We start from the raw sequence: 19,695 nt of genomic DNA, 5'->3' as shown, positions 1-19,695 counted from the left end.
TCAATAAAGAACAATGCTGGTCATGATGGAAAAAGTGATTCCAGTCAAGTATTAACAGTTTGCACACCTCCCTTCCCCCCCCTTGGAGGTCCAGATTCAGAAAACCAGTGCTGTGGCAGCTTGTATGATGCAGTAATTCATCTCCTGGCAGTCAGGAGAACATTATAATGCACACTACACTTTTCTACACTAAAAGACTTAATTCATAAAAAATATTTGTCTTGTTTCCAACATCTGCAAATGGGAATACTGGGACACCTATGCCACCACAAAGAGCCACCGGCAACATATGTTTTCAACATACATACTATTCTTACTGCTGTTTTGGCTCCTTTTCATGTTGTTCTAATTGTGATAAAACACCCTAATAACTGGAATCACACATGCAGTTCTCGTGCCAGTTTTTGAGGTCGTTTTTTGTGCCAAATCCTGGGGTGGATGCAAAAAGGAGGAAAAGTTGAAATAAAAGATTGATACTTCGTCTCTCATTTTTATCCACTCAGTTTCCTAAGATGGCAGCGTGCTGTAACTAGTAAACTACGCTGCCAGCCTTTGGTCACACTGCAATAGAGTATTTTTTCATGTGTACCCAACACTCACCTGTGCATATAGGATGGCACAATTATGCTATGTTCTTCTGTGCTCTGCAATACAATGAACGGGAGACACGTGTCCTGCCTGAAACTGAACTACAGGAGGACGTCACTAATGCTAACAATGTACAAACACTGGTGGGATGAGCGGCATGTAGGGGGCTTTTACTGATAAACACTACAAATTCGCTAACTACTTTCAATGGCACATCAGATTTTTTTTACAATGTTCTTTAATATATGACCTGATTATAATATTGAAAATACCCCTTTAAACACAGCTTTTTTTAAAAAAAAAAAATGTATTACCTGTGCTGCCCTATCTAGGTTATCTGTACAGGTACGCTATAGAGGGGATCCAGAGCTTTATATAAGTATGAAATAGAAGAGCAATGATTGGGGCTGCAGTGAAGGGTCTCTACTGATACCTTATGAGGTCTGTACAGTCTTCATTATGGATACAGTACATACATAGAGATCTAAGTGTCCATAGAGTAGACTGTGATATGTGTTTTCCATAGTAATCATTCAGGATATTTAGGCCACTGACTAGCTGTTTTGGACCACCTGGCAGGTGACACAAACAGTTGATGACCCGCTGTGGACACCCACATACAGTACTAGGGCTGGTGCTTCTTGATCATTTGTGCCACCAGCATTTTGCCACAGCCCATTTAGCTTTTTTTTCTGAGTTAGGGTATGCTCACACGCTTAATAAAAAACGTCTGAAAATACGGAGCTGTTTTCAAGGGAAAACAGCTCCTGATTTTCAGCCGTTTTTTAAGCAACTCGCGGCCGTTATTTCAGCTGTTTTTCTATAGAGTCAATGAAAAATGGCTCAAGAAGTGACATGCACTTTTTTTTCGCGGGTGTCTTTTTACGTGCCGTTTTTGGAAAACGAGGCGTAAAAAAACGGCCCGTCGGGAAAGAACGCCATTTTTCCCATTGAAATCAATGGGCAGATGTTTGGAGGCGTTCCGCTTCAGATTTTTCGTCCGAACGGCCGAAAATAAGCAGTGTGAACATACCCTCACATTGCTACTTGACAATTGCAACACCGTCCCATTCTAGGCATGAATTGTTCCCCCATAGACACCCATTGATGGCATATGTATTGTTGAAGCCATCAAAGTTGTAAGACAGTGTAAGACAGATTTAGTGCTGTGATAAAGACCTGCCTGTCTGTAAATGATATCTGAAATAATGCTCAGTACCAACAGAATATTTATTTTATAAAAACAACAAATAACATGTGAAAGACACACACCTAGTGTCCAAGCAGCTTGTCAGTCCATAAACACAAGAGGATAACTGGTCAGGTGCGCTGCCTGTACCTTTGTTATGAATACAATACACACCTATCATGTCTACATCTGTACAAACATTCCAAACTGGTGACTCCTTCACACTACAACTCCCAGCGTCCTTTGCGCGCTGGTTTCAGGGAGTGTCTACGCATGCGCTGTGCTGCTGCCGGAGCAGCTTGAGCTTGGCGTGTGTCTGGGTTGTGGGTGCTGGCGGCTTCCTGGCAGTCGTGTTGGGCACTTTACACTGGGGTAAGGCGACGCTTCCGCTGCTGTAAACCCGACGTATGTGATTTACTATTGTTACCGGAGGGGAGAGAGGGTGCGAGCAACAGCCGGAGGTAACTTGTAACCAACCCCTGGAGTTTATCAGGAAGTCTGCGGAGGGGACACAGTCCTGACCTTACCTGCTAGAGAGAGCTAGAAGCAGGGAGAGGCTACCTGTGCTGGCGGCACTACAAGTGTCAGCCTGGCCTCACCAGCTGCTGCTCTCTGGTGTCATCTTGTGGGATCAGGACTAGTACAGCGCTGCTCACTGGGGCGTGTGTGCTCTACATTCTGTGTGATTCATAGTCATTTCTCTAGTGTTTATCCTGTTCCAGGGGGAAGTAAAGTGTGGGTGACAGATGTCACAATGTCATGGTTACATACAATGCTTTCTGCCTTAGATTTTATTGATCAGTATAGAATTGTAGGCGGGCGTATTTTGGATCTGTAACACTAAATAGACATTTCAGGGCCACCGGTGTTGATTTTTGTATTGTACTCCGCTACCACAGCTTGTAGCTTTGTTACATGTTCGCCATCCATCAATCTGTCCAGCTAAAGTGACAGCCGTATTTCCACCTTATCCGTATTATGCACAGATACCCAATGATACTGCCATGTGCATTGGCTTTCTTGCGTACCTATATGTATTCGCTATACTGGGTGCCCCCTGGCATGATGAAGACGTCATGTGTGATCAGTGGTAGCAGAAAAATGCTGCTGTAATTCCTTCCTGAGAACTTCTGTTATCTGTGACATGAGGGGTCCAGGCTGCTGCAAATATTGCATGACTTGCTGACTATGGGAAATGTGTGGGTCCGGTTGACCACAGCGAGGTTTTTGGGACGGTAGTTTCAGCCTTCTGTCAATAAACATTATTTATTATAAAGCGTGGATGTGTTATAGAAATAAAAGTAATCATAGACATACAGTAAATTAAGTGATGTTTATATTAAGGAATAGCTTTATTAGTAATTTTCTAATATACAGGAGGAATATTACTGTAACGTTTTTATCCTCCATCCTTACAAACTTCTAGTTACAGAAACAGCCGAGCAAGCCCAAACCTCTATTAGACGTTGATCGCGTATCCATAAGATAACAATCCAGTATAATTATTGAACTTTAATGGCAACTTTTTTTTTTTTTTTTTTTACCCGTCTGACATTTTTGCAACCACTTTTCCAGGATGACACCAACAGCCGTCCCCTATATATGTCACAATAAAGCGGATATAGGCAGGTATTGATGACTGTGTTGCTTGGCTGATTATTAGAAGGTTTACGGCTGACTTTACAACGGGTGTTGTCTGTAGAAACCTCTCGGGTAATGGCAGATTGGTAATAAAGCATCTTTTATGGCTGTATTCACTTCCATTCTTCTAATGGAAATAACAGGGAAGTATTTCCTAGCTGGAGAAATAAGACGTCTCCTTTGGATCTATTCGTTTTGAGAGATTTAATGAAAAATAAGGAATTGAGACCATTCTCGTAGACGAGCTTGTAGTTTAATAAGAGCCAGATCAGAACATAGAGATCAGTTTTTCTTACAGGTCTTCAAGTGTAACCTCTTTCCTCTATTTCTAGCTCACCATTGGTAGTATTTTGCCTTCTAGGGTTTTTTTTATTTTTTTTTAACGATAAATGTAAATTATAAGCCCCAAATAGAAGTTTAGAGACTTTTAAAGAAATCTATCTTCGTAAAGTAATTTGTTCCTTGATTTTTATAACTTACGACAGAAAACTTGAAAGGATGACTAATCCTCAAAATTCCTTAGACTTGTCTTTTTAAATTGGGCAAGTACAAGATTGCGTAGGAGTGCAGGCAAGTGAAGCAATCCACAGGTAGGGCCAGTCTGGAAGTGCAGTCAATCTACTGGAGCTCTACATTAAAACACCTAAAGTGTCTGCCATGAGACGTAGATACTTTAAAATAGCTTTTATAAAATGACCCTAAAGAATTACCAGTACAGGCCCCTTTAATGGACCCCATTACGGCACACGGACATCATAGAGGCAGACTTGACCCATTAGTATCTACTTTATACTAGTGGGTGCTTTGTTTTCACTATACAGTTTTCAAAACCAGCTGTTGTGGGGCGGGGGGTGTATTTGGGGCTGTATACTGTGTCTAGAATCAAGCTGTCACAAGGACCTATATAATGCGATGTGGCCGTTTCAACTGACCGTGTGAAGGGTCCGTGAGAAAATAGGACGTCCTATTTTTTCACGCTTCACGCGTCCCTCCATAGACTCAACTATGGTGGATGTGTGATGTTGCATCCCGCAGCGCAGAGCACGGATTCACCTCGGATGTGAAAAACTGTAGATTTTCACGTCTGGGATGCGCAACGCCTGTGTAAATCCGGCTTTATAAAGAAAAGCCTTTGTCAGCCGCACATCATTGCTGAGAACTATCCAGTCAATGCAGATTTTTCTCCATGTGTCCCTTTTAGGCTCCCTGCACACCACATTTATGCCCTACATTTCCCATGTACATTGGGAAAGCTCTTGGCGTACATGCTAAATGTGTCCATAGGGCTCCATTAACCTGACGGAGGCCAAAAGAATGTATGTCATGGGCTTTTCATGATGTATACATTAAACAGATACCATTACAGACTAAGTGAGACTATAAGGCTATGTTCACACAGGGCAGATACGCTGCATAAAGGTACACCGCGTATCTGCTTTTTGCGCTGCAGGGAATTCCTGTGATTGGCTGTAGCGGTCACATGGGATGAAACGTCATCCCAGGGGGCTGGCCTGGACGAAGAAACACAGACTTCTGGGTAAGTATAAGATTTTTATTTTTTTTCTGAGTTATGGGTTTTGCGGTCGGAATAGCTGTGATTCCGCTGGAAGAAACCTAACAACTGCTATTTGTTGCGGGTTTTACCTCCCCATTGAATTCAATGGGGAAATCCCGCAACAAATAAGCAGCATTTACACAAATACAATTGACACGCTGCGGATGAAAAAAACCGTTTGCGTTTTTCCGCTCAACATTTACACAGCGTGTGGATGAGATTTGTTTAAATCTCATCCACATTGCTGCTACGTTATTATATTGCGGACATTTTTTAGTATTTATTCTACGTGTGAATTGACCCTAAGGCGTGATTCACACGAGCGCTGTGCATCTCGGACATGAAAAACTGCAGTTTTTCACGTCCGAGGAGCATTCGTGCTCTGTGCTAAGGGACGCAATGTCACGCATCCACCATAGTTGAGAGCCTATGGAGGGATGCGTGAAAAGAACGGACGTGTCCTGTTTTCCCACGGACCCTTCACACGGTCCGTTGAAACAACGGCTGTGTGAATGGCCACATTGAATTACATAGGTCCGTGGGATGGCCGCTGTTTCAACGGCCGTCCCACGGACGTTTAACGCGTTCGTGTAAATAAGGTCTAACGGTGTCTGTTTAACATATGCAACATGAAAAGCGTCATGAGAGTCTGACATATAAATTTAACGCATACTATTATAGTCTATGCAAAACGGGAAAACGGCCTCTGATTTACACGCGGTTTTTTGATGCGTTTCTTTTACGGACGTTTTTGGAGCTGTTTTTCTAATGACACAATGTAAAATGGCTCCAAAAACAGCTCAAGAACTGACATGCACTTCTTTTTTCGGCTTTTTTTTTTTTACAAGCCGTTTTTTCAAACCACTGCATAAAATAATGCCCCTTTGGAACGAAACACCGTTTTTACCATTGAAATCAATGGGCAGATGTTTGGAGGCATTCAGCTTCTGTTTTTTTAGCCATTTTTCGGGGAGTTTACGGCCCGAAAAATGGCTGAAATTAAGCCGTGTGAACATAACCTTAGGGTCAGTTCATGCTGAGTGTTTTGGCGCTGATTATGATGCGAAATCCACGTCTGAATCTGCACCAAAAAACATCTGAAATCGCCCCCATTGATTTCAATAAGTGGCAGAGGCGTGTATAATAAGTGGCATGTTCTTTCTTGCTGCGGTTTCCGCCTCTGACCTCCCATTAAAATCAATGGGAGGCAAGAAAAAACCTGTGGCGCTTGTTACTGAGATTTTTTGCCGGCTGGCAAAAAACGCAGTGAAAAACGCTGAAAATAAAAGCACTGGCAGTTCAAAATCTGAAGGAATTCTGAAGCAGATGTTTTCTGCCTGCAAAAAAACTCATTGTGAACTGGGCCTTAGACACGAGTCACATCCTACGTTTAACGTATATTTCAAATGTCGTGCAATAAACGTGACGTGAAGGCGCTAGATGCCAGGAACAATACAACTACCCGTGAGAGCGTTGAGCACCTTCTAGTTTAAATATACCCCCATCTCTTGGTCCTAATGGATTAAGATGTTCCTATTATTTATATCCTGTTTTTTATATACTTACTGTGGAGTCAAATCTCAAGACGTTTTTATGAATGTGCCCAAATTGTAGCCCTTTGTCCGCAGCCTGTCCTGTTCTGATCAGATATGCGACTCCCTGACAGGAATTTCTCAGCGTTTTTGTCTCAGATCTTAATTAACAAGTGACCTCACCCAAATGTTGTGGAATTTTTCAGCCCCTTTGATGAAAGATTTTCTCGGTGCTGTTTATTGATATTTCTCTGTGCCATGCGGGCATGCAGCTGCGGGCTCAACTATAGAACCATTTTCTGGTATTCCTGTCAGGATATACATTGGGGCTGAATAAATCCTATGATCCAGGTAGGAATGGCCTTGGAATTTGCTATTGACAATGCACTTTTTAGGCCTCATGCATACGACCGTGCTCGTAATTACGGCCACAGGCAGCTGTCCGTTTTTCCGAGCCGTGTTCCCATTATAAAGTATAGTAGCACGGCCCGTAAAATAAAAAAATAGAACATGTTCTATCTTTTTAACGGCACGGGCACCTTCCAGTGAGAGAACTGGAAGGTACCCGTGGCCAACAGAAGTCTATAGGCCCGTTATTTCGGGTCGTAATTACGACCCGTAATAACGGGTGTTTTTACGGTCGTGTGCATGAGGCCTTAAGTCTGTTTTTTATCCTATATAGAATTTACAGACTAGATTTAGAATATTTTATGGAAATTGCAAAGTTTCAGAAAATATGAGATTACTGCATTCACAAAGTCCGTCAGCCTTTATGGAGATACTGGTTTTTCTTGGTGGATTGCTTCATTGTATTCGCGATATGTATGTAATGGAAACTTTTGTATATGTTACAAGTGTCTAGGATGTTGTCGGCTTTCGCCTTTCTGCGATCCTTTTATTTGTAGCACTGTAAAGTTATTGTATGCATATGACATAAGACATTCTGTGCCTTTAGTGTTCTGTTCCGTGACCTAGAAAAATGAAGAACTTGTAAAGATCTTTATTTGAAAAGAACAAGGACGCGAATATTCGGATGTTCCACGCATAGTGACCCCTATTGTAGAGGGACAGATAATCGGCTTTGAAGGAGTATTCCGGTTCCAGTAAAAAAAAGATATATATTTATATTCTGAAAAGTTATACAATTTTTTCTTCTGTATCCGTTTCTCTCAGTTTTCGTGATCCCTGTATTCAATAGAGACTTTCAATGTCTATTACCGCGGATAAAAATAAATCCAGGTGCGCAGCTCATTACAAGACACGAATCTGATACATATACTATATAAGGCCTAGTTCACAAAGAGGTTTTTTTGGTGCTTTTTTTGACGTGGAAACCGCGCCAAGAAAGTCTGAAAATGCCTCCCATTGATATCAATGGGAGGTGGAAGCCTTTTTTTTTTTTCCCGCGTGGGAAATAGAAGCGTCATGCTCTTTCTTCAGACGTTTCCATCTCTGACCTCTCATTGACATCAATGGGAGGCAGAGAAAGCGGTTTTCGCAGCCGTTTTTTGCCCACGTCGCTCAATTGCCGTAGCTGAAAAACACCGCAAAGAGAGTGCAGGCAGGTCAAAATCTGCCTCAACATATTTTTCTGCCTGCAAAAAACTCTGTGCGAACTAGGGCTGAGGGTGCATTCAAATGAGACGGTTTTGGCCATCCGGTAAAAAACGCATCGAAAATCTTTTTTAGTTTTACCGAGGTTTCCAAAGCTATTTTTACCTAGTAAAATATGTTTCACCTGTAAGGGTATGTTCACACGGCGGGGGTCCGTAACGGCTGAAATTACGGGGATGTTTCAGCCTGAAAACATCCCCGTAATTTCAGCCGTACCGGCATGTGCAGGCGCTTGAACGCCGCGTCAATTACGGCCGTAATTAGCGCTGCTATTCATTGGAGTCAATGATTAGCGGCTCCAATTACGGCCAAAGAAGTGACAGGTCACTTCTTTGACGCGGGCGTCTAGTTACGCGCCGTCATTTGACAGCGGCGCGTAAATATACGCCTCGTGTGAACAGACAAACGTCTGCCCATTGCTTTCAATGGGCAGATGTTTGTCAGCGCTATTGAGGCGCTATTTTCAGACGTAATTCGGGGCCAAAACGCCCGAATTACGTCCGTAAATAGGCCGTGTGAACATACCCTAAAAACCACATGGGAAAATCCTATTGCAATTCGAGGTAAAACCGCATGTTTTTTTATGTGGTTTTTGATGTTTTTGTAACGCACGACCAAAAATATCTCATCTGAATGCACCTAACATGCTGTGCACCGGTGTGTCCCAACACATGATCAGGACAGATTTTTATCCACTGGTAGTAAGCAATAAGTTTTCCTATTGAATGACGGCAAAAACGTAAGAAATTAAAGTACACTCCTCAACATTGAAATTGCAACTGCACTGCGTGTGATCCACGCAAAAACAGAATTGGATGCGGGAGAGCAGATAAGGTCTTCCTTTATGTATTTCTTCTATTTAGGTTTCGTTCCTAGTTTTGGCTTCGAAAATACTTACAAAATCTGCACTGTGTAAACAAGGCCTTACTCCATTTAAGCTCCTTACTGAGACTATGCAGTGATAAGAAATCGGGGGCTCAGGACATCCGTTCTAGTCATCAGTGGAGGGGGGGGGGTACCAGCTGTTGGGCCCCCAGCGATCATACATTTATCACCGGTCCTGTGGATGTGGGGAAAATCCCTTTACATTTTAAGACCTTAACCAGAATTTCATTTTGATTTCACCAAAGATTAAATCATGGGGACGTAATTGGCGTGATTGAATGGGGAGACTTTTAAAATGTAACACTACTGTAGGAAGTCCATGTAACCTATATATAAGTGATGTCGAGGTACAAATTGTCAGTCTGAAATGAGGAAATTCAGATCGTCTTCTCGACTATAGATTAAAAAAAAAATCAGTTAAGGGGGGAATTTATTGAGACTAATCTAAAACAAACTGGAGTATGACTCGCCTAATTTATTGAGATGTGCACGTCTCTTAAAAAATTTGGCGCATCTCTGGCTGCCTGTGCACCAGAGAGGGAAATCTATACCAGCTACAAGCTGGGGTAGGTTTCCGCTATAACAGTTTCTGGCTTAAATTAAAGTAAATGTATCGGGCCGTGGATGGCCACGCCCCTTTTTGCTAAGCCACGTTCCCTTCTGTTAAAAGTGCTGGATGCGATGTAAAGATGAAAAAAGCAGTAAATTTTTGCGCAAAACAGCCGTGTGCCTAAATTCGTTTTTTTTCTGCCACTAAAGTGGTGTGAACCGCTGGATAAATATCCCCATAGTATTTTAGGAGGACAAGCTGATTCATTAGAACGTTGTTAAAAATTTACACATTACCCATTGGTTTTGTTTTTCCTAGAGATAAGAAAAATTTACTAGAAAATGTAGAGTTCTAAAACACGAGTGACGAACTCAAAGGTGCAGCGCGGCGTCGAGAGATTCTTCTATTGATTTCCAGGGTATCAGTGGCCACTGTAGGACTCTTTCCTTCGCGTGTCACCGTTCTCCGATGTAAACCTGAACTGTTCACATTTTATAGTAGAGAAGAATATTATGTAACGTCGCTCTTTGTTATTTATGGCCAAGTCTGTAGATGTGTGCTTGCAGGTGTCAAATTAAAACTCTCGCTCCATCTGACAATCTCAGAACAAATGGAGCACAAACATCTTACAAAATATTCCATCACTGATGAGTCTGAACCATCAGAATGTCTAGAGGATGATGGTCGGCAGATGTCAGCCCTATATATTTTCATCCTGAGGTCATTGGGCTCCAATCCTTGGGCCTGGAATAAATTGAGAACACTTTCCATTGAACAGCTGGAAATATTTCTGAACAGACGGAGGGAAGCTGGAATGTGATTGATATCAGTTTGTGGGCTCCCTCCAGTTTCCAACTTCTATCCCACTGGTGATTTACGGGACTGGAAACAGACTGCAAGAAATTACAGATGGTGATTTTCTTAAACGTGAAGTACTAAGGCTCCAAGTCCTGGCATTTATTAAGCCATTTCATATTCTTTCTTTTTTCTATTGCCTATATAGCGCCAACATATTCCTCAGCGCTGTACAGAAGTTGTCATCACTCACTGTCCCAAGTGGATCTCACAATCTAAATTCCCTATCTCTGTTTTTTTTTTTTTTTCGGAGTATTGGAGGAAACCCACGCAGAATGCCTATTATAAGGAATAAAGTCTGGTTGATGTAAACATCCAATAAAGCGGTTATCCCCCACAAGATAACCCCTGTACGTGTGCCCTATTAGGGTAGAATGATGAGGTAGAGGATTAGGGTTAGCCAAGAGCGACTCCCGCTCTCTTGGATTCTGCCTGGCCATGTAATACTTAATCTCCTATTTATTTGTATAGGGGCCATGTATTACTACATTTCCATGTGGTGACCACTGCAGCGGAAATGTGTGGTCAACTGCAACGCTCCCTGGCGATATTGGCTGAGTACCATTTTTTCAGAAGCCGTATTCATGGAATCGCGGCCCAACTTTTTGTTTTAACTGGTTGCCGACACAGGACGAGTATGCTCGTCCTGAGCGGCGAGCACTTCGCGCATTAGGACGAGCATACTCGTCCTGTGTGACAGCCGTCCCTGCACGCGATCGAGAGCGGGGCAACGGCTGTAATACACAGCCACGGCCCCGCTCTGATAGCGGAGAGAAGAGAAACATCTCTCCGCCGTTAGCCCTTTGAACGTCATGATGACAGCTGATCGCGGTGTTCAAAGAGAGGGGACTGCACATTGATCGCGTCACAGAAAATAACTGTGACGCGATCAAAGCCCAAAACTCGTATGGCCAGACAGCCCAGGGTCCATTGAAGGACCCCAGGGCTGTCTGAACATATTTCCTGTTGTTAGGGCATACTGAGGTATGTCCTAACAACTGCCTGTGTACAATCAGTAACAGGCTAATGTACTAGCATATAGATGTATGCCAGTACATTACAGTTACAAAATCAAAATGATAAATCCCTTTATGGGATTAAAAAAAAAAGTTAAATTAATGATAAATAAATAAAAAGTAAAAAAAATACACAAACACGCATTTTTTTTATAATAAATAAACTATTTAAAATATAAGTCCCAAAACATGAAATAATATAGCCATATTTGGTATCGCCACGACCGTAACAACCTGTACAACAAATGTATAACATTATTTATGATCAGTGTATGGTGTAAAAAAATAAATATTAAAACTGCAGCGAACTCGTTTTTTTTCTGCATTTTCGCCAAAATAAAAATTTATAGAAATTAAACGATAATGTATTTGTACCAAAAAATGGTACCTACATAAAGTACAACTCATCCCGCAAAAAACAGTCTCATACAACTACGTCGTACAAAAAAAAAAAGCGTTATGAGCGTCGGGATGCAAAGAGGGGAAATGTAAAAAAATGGCTCTGTCCTCAAGGCCAAAATTGGCCGTGTCCTTAAGGGGTTAAAGGAGGGGGTTTGTCATGATTAGAGAACTTCTTTAGTTTATACCTTCTGTCACTAGAGAACTTTGTCTTATTACACAGAGGTATTGAATGGCTAAACTATGATTAAAAAAGTGGCAAGCATTACTAAATTCCTAATACGGAGGAGGTTTGGATTTGGAGATCCCGTTACATGTTTGGGTGAAGTGCTATCATATTTATTTTGTCTGCCGGCCACCTGATAAACCTTCGTATTCATGAGATCCAGTAAACAGCTGTCTAGTCACATACAGTAAGCGTCCCATACGGAGATTATTTAGAGGTATCGTTCGCTGTCTGCTTCTACGCTGTAAATCAAGAAGGATCAATTTCCATCCTTGCCCGTTTTCTTGTCCTACCAGGCATCAGAGGTTAAGAAGGCTTCATCTGTGTTGTAAAGACCTGGGATGGACTATAAAGGGGTTTCTGGTGTGGTCAGGAGATAAATGAACACCTTCTGATGCAGCCACTGACTTCTGAAGACGTAACTAGAACATGATTTATTGCATGTGACTTCCATTACTCTTATGGAAATTCTTCTCTTCTGCTCCAAACTGTGGATTGTTTAGTGGATGTGTTAGTCAGGGCGGTGAACCAGATTCTACATTGTCATTGTGACTGCGGTAGTATAGATTAATGCTATAGGGATTTATTCTTTACACTTTATTCTCTAAATCCCAAATTTCACATTTATGCTGTTCCGGGCATGAGTTTTAGGAATATGTCACAATGTGTCGCTTTTCTAAAGACATACGTTTGCCGACAATTTCAGTGCTTTGGGAGGGGGAACCTTGACAGTTTCTGTTGTGGAATACTTTATATAATGTTTGACTAGAAGTGATGTGTGCTGTACGCAGCATTTACCAGGAAGAGTTATCCAAGTTTTACAACATTCAGGCGACTGTAATACAGCTCTGCATGGAGTAGTTTACTAAGTGATAAGAAGAGGATAGGATACAGTCAAGGCAAAGTGGGGGGGAACCTTTCCCATACAAAACCCACGATAAAGGTTTCCCTGCTGTGTCCCTACTGGGTCATATCCTATTCTTGTCATCGAATACGCAGCTCCTGTACAAAGCCATATTACGTCTGTCAGGATTTAGGCCAGTTTTATGACTCTAATATGTGCAGATTTTTTGCAAGGGCAAAAAAAAATCACATTTGAGCTGGGATTTGCATCCGTAATACAGGCGCAGAAATGCTTCCGTATTAGGCTCTATAAAACTAGCTTTAGGCTCTATTCACACAAGGGTATTACAAAACTGTGCCGGTGCTGTATATTTTGTGCCAATGACTGGACTGCATTTTGTCCTGCGAGATCAGAATAACCTTCCCTATAGATTGTGGAATACAATCCAATTCTCGGCAGTAAATATACATCTAATGCAGTGAGCTGTAATATGGCGGTGTGCGTGAGCTCTAAGTGTGAGAATTGAGTCGGAAAAACAGATGCGTCATTTATTTTGTGTGCCCTTCTGTGGGGCGTAACTAGCATTTAACGAAGGCTTGGGTAAATGTGTGGTAACGTGGTGCGGGCTTGTGGAGACCTGTGCCTGCTCGGAGCTATGGTCACAGCGCTCACATTGTACTATGCGGTGGCTGTTCTATCAGCTGTGTAAACTGTGCAGTGCTTTGTTGAACACTAGAAGTGTATACAGGTTTCTCACGTCCGTGCTATATACAGTGTGCTAGAGATGTATGGAAAAAGGAAATATTGTTATAAACGTTCAGAAATACTCTCCGGTATGTTGTTTTGCAGCCCCTGTATCTCCAGAACTGATGGAGACGTAGAACCACCACAACAATAAACCCTGAAATATACATAAACACCTCTACGAGTGCAGACCGGCGATTCCCAGAGAGATGTTTACCGGCTGCCTGCACTAGTTCAATACAGCTATTGTCCATTTCACCAACGCTTTGTGTGATAAAGATGAACTTGGACACAATGCTGTTTAGCAAACAGCCTTTCCCTTTTTATTTCTGAGTAGAGTTTTACATGCCTTCGAAAATAGTTATTGGGATTCTCATACATGGTTTATTATTATTTTCTTCGTACATGGTTTATTATATTCTTCGTACATGGTTTATTATATTTGTTAGAAAGTTTATTATACTTAGTGGAAAATGTTTGGATGACGTGATATAGTATGTTGGATTAGTACAATGTTAAATGCTATGTAAACCTTTGAAATCTTTTGTGTGTGTGTTTGGTGCAACTTTCTAATTAGTTTTTATGAAAAATTATTTTGACTTTTTTTTTTTTTTAGATACAGCTGCTTTGTATCCTGTGTACAGAGCAGCTGTATCTAGCGCTGAACCAGTATCCGTCAGGTCAGCAGGACTGACTGTTTCAGTGTCAGCGGATCCTGCGTCTCTGAGATTCAGGATCCGCCTGTAATTGAGCACATCTAAGTTATGAACTTAGATGTGATCGGTAACCGCTCGATCCTGTATTTCAGACGTGCAGGACCCGCTGACACTGAACCCGTCAGTCCTGCTGACCTGACGGATACTGGTTCAGCGCTAGATACAGCTGCTCTGTACACAGGATACAAAGCAGCTGTATCTAAAAAAGTAAAACATTTTTAATAAAAAGTATTTAGAAAGTTGCACCGAAAACAATGATAGTTTATTATTTTAACCCCTATCCGCACCAGGACGTAACTGTCCGTCGTTGCGGGAAGTTACTTCCCGCACGAGGACGTACAGTTACTGAGTTACTCCCGGTGCACACTGTCGGCGACAGTGTGCACCGGGAACCAGGAGGTCAGCTGTCGCCGACAGCTGACACTCCCCTCTTGCCAGCCAGCGGTCCTTTGCCGCTGATTTCGGCGCATTAACCCCTTAAATTCGGCGATCGGGTGCAATCGCCGAATTTTAGGGGCTTCTAACATATCGGCAGACCCCCGTCCGAAATCGCGGGGTCTGCCGATAGTTAGTATGGCAAACGGAAGCCAAACAATGGCTTCCGGGTCTGCCATGGACAGAAGCCCATCAGGACCAACCTTCGCCTGGTCCTGATAGGCTTCCTGTCCGAGTGACAGAAAGTCACTGTGCCGTTCCCGATGCACACTGTCGGCGACAGTGTGCATCGGGAACTTGGAGATCAGCTGTCCCCGACAGCTGACACTCTCCAGTGTTGCCGATCAGCGGCTCATCGCCGCTGATTTCGCCAATTAACCCGTTACATGCGGGGCTCGATTGCGATCTCCGCATGTAGCGGGTTTGTAGCGCATCAGCAGCCCCCATGCAATCGTGGGGGCTTCTGATGCTTGTGATGGCACCTGGGGGCCAGACAACGGCCCCCAGGTCTGCCATGTATGTCAGCCTATGAGGATCAGCCTCTGCTGATCCTCGTAGACCAACTGTTAGAGTGACTGTGACGTCACACTGACAGTTGGAATACATTACACTACCTAGGTAGTGTAATGTATTCTAGCAGCGATCAGAGCTGCAGGTCAAAAAGATAAAGTGTTAAAAGTAAAAAAAGTTAATAAACAAAAATATAAAGTGTAAAAAGTAAAAAAAAGTTAATAAAAATGTTTTATAAAAGTGTAAAAATAAAAGCTTTTGTTTTCCTATAATAAGTCATTTATTATAGGGAAAAAATGAAAACGTTAAAAAAAAAGTGCACATATTTGGTATCGCCGCGTTCGTAACGACCCAATCTATGAAACTATAATGTTAATTTTTCCGCACGGTGAACGCCGCAAACAAAATAAACTGAAAACTGTCAGCATCGGTATTTTTTGGTCACCACCCCTCCCAAGATATAGAATAAAAAGTGATCAAAAAGTCGCATTTACCCCAAAATGGTACCAATAAAAACTACAACCCGTCCCGCAAAAAAACAAGACCTCCCACAGCTTTTTTGACGAAAAACGAAAAAAGTTACGGCTCAGAATAGCGTGTCCCAGAAAATAAATTATTTTATAGAAACTTCATTTTATTGTGCAAACGCTGCAAAACTTAAAAAAAACTATACACATATGGTATCGGCGTAATCGTACCGACCGGCAGAATAAATTAAAACGTAATTGCACACGGTGAACGCTGTAATAAATAAAGAATTTAAAGCGCCAAAATCGCTGTTTTTTGGTCACCCTAGCTCTAAAAAAGATCCAGAGGGGCCAAAATGCTCACTATACCACTAGAAAAATTCCTTGAGGGGTGTAGATTCCAAAATGGGGTCACTTTTGGGGGGTTTCCACTGTTTTGGTCCCTCCGGGGCGTTGCAAACCCGACATGGCACTGAAAACCAATCCAGCAAAATCTGCGCTCCAAAATCCAAAAGGCGCTCCCTCCCTCCTGAGCCCTGCTGTGGGTCCAAACATCAGTTTACGACCACATATGGGGTATTGCCGTAATCGGGAGAAATTGCTTTACAAATTTTGGGGTGCTTTTTCTCCTTTATTCCTTGTAAAAATAAAAAAATTCTATGTTTCCACAGAAAAATAGGTGATTTTCATCTTCACAGACTAATTCCACTAAATTCTGCAAAAAAACTGTGGGGTCAATATGCTAACTATACCCCTAGAAAAATGCCTTGAGGGGTGTAGTTTCCAAAATGGGGTCACTTTGGGGGGGTTTCGGCTGTTTAGGTACCACAAGACCTCCTCAAACCTGACATGGTGCCTAAAATATATTCCTAAAAAAAGGAGGCCCCGAAATCCACTAGCTGCTCCTTTTGCTTCTGAGGCCTGTGTTTCAGTCCATTAGGACACTAGGGCCACATGTTGGATATTTCTAAAATCTGCAGAATCTGGGCAATAAATATTGAGTTGCGTTTCCCTGGTAAAACCTTCTGTGTTACAGATTTTTTTTTATTACAAATGAATTTCGGCAAAAAAAATGAAATTTGTAAATTTCATCTCTACTTTGCCTTAATTCCTGTGAAACGCCTAAAGGGTTAAAATATTTTCTGAATGTGGTTTTGAATACCTTGAGGGGTACAGTTTTTAAAATGGGGTGATTTATGGGGACTTTCTAATATATAAGGCCCTCAAAGCCACTTCAGAACTGAACTGGTCCCTGAAAAAATAGCCTTTTGAAATTTTATTGAAAATATGAGAAATTGCTGCTAAAGTTCTAAGCCTCGTAACGTCCTAGAAAAATAAAAGTACGTGAAAAAAAATGATGCAAACAAAGTAGACATATAGGGGATGTTAACTAGTAACTATTTTGTGTGGTATTACTATCTGTTTCACAAGCAAATACATTTAAATTTAGAAAAATGCAAATTTTTGCAAATTTTTGCTAAAATTTGAAGTTTTTCACAAATAAATATTGAATTTATCGACCAAATTTTTTCACTAACATAAAGTACAATATGTCACGAGAAAACAATCTCAGAATCGCTTGGATAGGTAAAAGCATTCCGGATTTATTACCACATAAAGTGACACATGTCAGATTTGAAAAAATAGGCTGTGTCCACAAGGCCAAAACAGGCTGTGTCCTAAAGGGGTTAAAAAAAAAAAAAAATTATGATGGTGTGTATCTTTAAAGATCTAATTTATTTGGGAAACCTCTTTGTTTTCTGCTATTGTTATGGCTAGTTGTCAGTTTACTTCATTGTGATGACTGATCAGTAGATACTAAGGGGTTGTCTGCTGTGGACAATCCCTTTCTGTTAAGGTCTGTTTACATGCTCGTTCCTGATCATTTACCAGTTTACAGCGGCCCATGTAAAGGGCCTTTAAACTAGCGCCAATCTAACGGTTATTATCCCCGCTGCTTATGGGCAGAAATCTTCCCATGTTTACCAGCCGTTTGAAGAGTCCTTCGCTGATAAGCTGATCGCAGAGTGTTTTGTTGCTGAAACCCCCAAAGATCAGCTATAATCTGTGGGGAAACCTATCAGCGAGTGTTGAGTTCCCTTGCAGTTCCATCACAGGGAAAATTAAGAATTACATGGGACTGTCCGTGATGGGCTGGATCCCCCAGAGAGAGAGAGAGACAATGTAATGTATGAAACGCATGTAGATTTTGCTGCGGACTTGAGGAAAATCTGATATACACTACCGGTCAAAAGTTTAGGGTCCCTTAGAAATTTCCTTATTTTTGAAAGAAAAGCACAGTTTTTTTCAATGAAGATAACATTAAATTAATCAGAAATATACTCTATACATTGTTAATGTGCTTAATGACTAGTCTAGCTGCAAACGTCTGGTTTTTAATGCAATATCTACATAGGTGTATAGAGGCCCATTTCCAGCAACCATCACTCCAGTGTTCTAATGCTACATTGTGTTTGCTAACTGTGTTAGAAGGCTAATGGATGATTAGAAAACACTTGAAAACCCTTGTGCAATTATGTTAGCACCGCTGTAAACAGTTTTGCTGTTTAGAGGAGCTATAAAACTGACCTTCCTTTGAGCTAGTTGAGAATCTGGAGCATTACATTTGTGGGTTCGATTAAACGCTCAAAATGGCTAGAAAAAGAGAGCTTTCATGTGAAACTCGACAGTCTATTCTTCTTAGAAATGAAGGCTAGAGAAATTGCCAAGAAACTGACGTTTTCCTACAACGGTGTGTACTACTCCCTTCAGAGGACAGCACAAACAGGCTCTAACCAGAGTAGAAAGAGAAGTGGGAGGCCCCGCTGCACAACTGAGCAACAAGACAAGTACATTAGAGTCTCTAGTTTGAGAAATAGACACCTCACAGGTCCTCAACTGGCAGCTTCATTAAATAGTACCCGCAAAACGCCAGTGTCAACGTCTACAGTGAAGAGGCGACTCTGGGCTGCTGGCCTTCAGGGCAGAGTGGCAAAGAAAAAGCCATATCTGAGACTGGCTAATAAAAGGGAAAAGATTAATATGGGCAAAAGCACATAGACATTGGACAGAGGAAGATTGGAAAAAAGTGTTATGGACAGACGAATCGAAGTTTGAGGTGTTTGGATCACACAGAAGAACATTTGTGAGACGCAGAACAACTGAAAAGATGCTGGAAGAGTGCCTGACGCCATCTGTCAAGCATGGTGGAGGTAATGTGATGGTCTGGGGTTGCTTTGCTGCTGGTAAAGTGGGAGATTTGTACAAGGAAAAAGGGATTTTGAATAAGGAAGGCTATCACTCCATTTTGCAACGCCATGCCATACCCTGTGGACAGCGCTTGATTGGAGCCAATTTCATCCTACAACAGGTCAATGACCCAAAGCACACCTCCAAATTATGCAAGAACTATTTAGGGAAGAAGCAGGCAGCTGGTATTCTATCTGTAATGGAGTGGCCAGCGCAGTCACCAGATCTCAACCCCACAGAGCTGTTGTGGGAGCAGCTTGACCGTACGGTACGCAAGAAGTGCCCATCAAGCCAATCCAACTTGTGGGAGGGGCTTCCGGAAACATGGGTTGAAATTTCTCCCGATTACCTCAAGCAAATTAACAGCTAGAATGCCAAAGGTCTGCAATGCTGTAATTGCTGCAAAAGGAGCATTCTTTGACTAAAGCAAAGTTTGAAGGAGAAAATTATTATTTCAAATAAATATCATTATTTCTAACCTTGTCAATGTCTTGACTATATTTTCTAGTCATTTTGCAACTCATATGATAAATATAAGTGTGAGTTTTAATGGAAAACACAAAATTGTCTGGGTGACCCCAAACTTTTGAACGGTAGTGTATCTGGAAGGGGGTTGGTTGACCCCTCCCGGCTTCTCAATATAGATTCTAGGACCCGCATCTTTAGGGGGTTTTTACACT

General features: G+C 41.8%; 1 protein-coding gene across 2 annotated transcripts in view; it reads left to right on the top strand.

Moving 5' to 3' along the window:
- The first annotated feature begins 2,063 nt into the window (after positions 1-2,063).
- LOC142749669 (tropomodulin-3-like) overlaps positions 2,064-19,695 on the top strand; it is a 59,044-nt gene continuing 41,412 nt past the window's right edge. The window contains exon 1 of one of the 2 annotated variants that reach the window (XM_075857998.1): positions 2,064-2,149. The gene's annotated coding sequence lies outside the window, so the exon portion shown is untranslated. Of the gene's footprint in view, positions 2,150-2,169; positions 2,239-19,695 lie in introns of those variants that run through there. The other variant, XM_075857999.1, reaches the window with a different exon arrangement.

The sequence above is a fragment of the Rhinoderma darwinii genome, chromosome 3 (assembly GCF_050947455.1).
Source record: "Rhinoderma darwinii isolate aRhiDar2 chromosome 3, aRhiDar2.hap1, whole genome shotgun sequence".
NCBI lineage: Eukaryota > Metazoa > Chordata > Amphibia > Anura > Rhinodermatidae > Rhinoderma > Rhinoderma darwinii.
This window is presented reverse-complemented; position numbering and strand designations above follow the sequence as displayed.